Source organism: Odocoileus virginianus, unplaced genomic scaffold (assembly GCF_023699985.2).
Source record: "Odocoileus virginianus isolate 20LAN1187 ecotype Illinois unplaced genomic scaffold, Ovbor_1.2 Unplaced_Scaffold_11, whole genome shotgun sequence".
Taxonomy (NCBI): Eukaryota; Metazoa; Chordata; class Mammalia; order Artiodactyla; family Cervidae; genus Odocoileus; species Odocoileus virginianus.
The window spans coordinates 1,186,049-1,187,882 of NW_027224273.1; the positions used below are offsets into that span (position 1 = coordinate 1,186,049).

The following is a 1,834-nucleotide window of genomic DNA, read 5'->3' on the forward strand; positions in this document are numbered from 1 at the left end:
ATTTGAAATAGCTCAACTGGAATTCCATCACATCCACTAGCTTTGTTCATAGTGATGCTTTCTAAGGCCCACTTGACTTCACATTCCAGGATGTCTGGCTCTAGGTGAGTGATCACATCACTGTGACTATTTGGGTCGTGAAGATCTTTTTTCGTACTGTTCTTCTGTGTATTCTTGACACCTCTTCTTAATATCTTTTCCTTCTGTTTGGTCTATACAATTTTTGTGCTTTATTGAACCCATTTTTGCAGGAAATGTTCCCTTGGTATCTCTAGTTTTCTTGAAGAGATCTCTAGTCTTTCCCATTCTGTTGTTTTACTCTCTTTCTTTGCATTGATCACTGAGGAAGACTTTCTTATCTCTCCTGGCTATTCTTTGGAACTGTGCATTCAACTGGGAATATCTTTCTTTTCTCTTTTGCTTTTTGCTTCTCTTCTTTTCACAGCTATTTGTAAGGCCTCCTCAGACAACCATTTTGCCTTTTTGCATTTCTTTTCCATGGGGATGGTCTTGATCTCTGTCTCCTGTACAATGTCACAAACCTCCATCCATAGTTCATCAGGCTCTCTGTCTATCAGATCTAGTCCCTTAAATCTATTTCTCACTTCCACTGTATAATCATAAGAGATTTGATTTAGGTCATACCTGAATGGTCTAGTGGTTTTCCCTACTTTCTTCAGTTTAAGTCTGAATTTTGCAATAAGGAGCTCATGATCTGAGTCACAGTCAGCTCCAGGTCTTGTTTTTGCTGACTGTATAGAGCTTTCTCCATCTTTGGCTGCAAAGAATATAATCAATCTGATTTCGGTATTGACCATCTGGTGATGTCAATATGTAAAGTCTTCTCTTGTGTTGTTGGAAGAGGGTGTTTGCTATGACCAGTACGTTCTCTTGGAAAAACTCCATTAGCCTTTGCCCTGCTTTATTCTGTACTCCAAGGCCAAATTTGCCTGTTACTCCAGGTGTTTCTTGACTTCCTACTTTTGCATTCCAGTCCCCTATAATGAAAAGGACATCCTTTTTGGGTGTTAGTTCTAAAAGGTCTTGTAAGTCTTCATAGAACCATTCAACTTCAGCTTCTTCAGTGTTACTGGTTGGGGCATAGGCTTGGATTACCGTGATATTGAATGGTTTGCCTTGGAAACGAACAGAGATCATTCTGTCGTTTTTGAGATTGCATCCAAGTACTGCATTTCGGGCCTTTTTGTTGACTCTGATGGCTACTCCATTTCTTCTAGGGGATTCCTGCCCACAGTAGTAGATATAATGGTAATCTGTGTTAAAATCACCCATTCCAGTCCATTTTATTTCGCTGATTCCTAGAATGTCAACATTCACTCTTGCCATCTCCTGTTTGACCACTTCCAATTTGCCTTGATTCATGAACCTAAAATTCCAGGTTCCTATGCAATATTGCTCTTTACAGTATTGGCCCTTGCTTCTATCACCAGTCCCATCCATAACTGGGTATTGCTTTTGCTTTGGCTCCATCCCTTCATTCTTTCTGGAGTTATTTCTCCATTGATCTCCAGTAGCATATTGGGCACCTAAAGACCTGGGGAGTTCCTCTTTCAGTATCCTATCATTTTGCCTTCTCATACTATTCATGGGGTTCTCAAGGCAAGAATACTGAAGTGGTTTGCCATTCCCTTCTCCAGTGGACCACATTCTGTCAGACCTCTCCACCATGACCCGACCGTCTTGGGTGGCCCCACATGGCATGGCTTAGTTTCATTGAGTTAGACAAGACTGTGGTCCTGTGATCAGATTGGCTAGTTTTCTGTGATTATGGTTTTAGTGTGTCTGCCCTCTGATGCCCTCTCGCAACACCTAC

At 41.3% G+C, this 1,834-nt stretch overlaps 1 pseudogene; it reads right to left on the reverse strand.

The window, feature by feature from the left end:
• Positions 1-653: 653 nt before the first annotated feature.
• Positions 654-1,461, reverse strand: LOC139033493 (craniofacial development protein 2-like; annotated as a pseudogene).
• Positions 1,462-1,834: the final 373 nt, after the last annotated feature.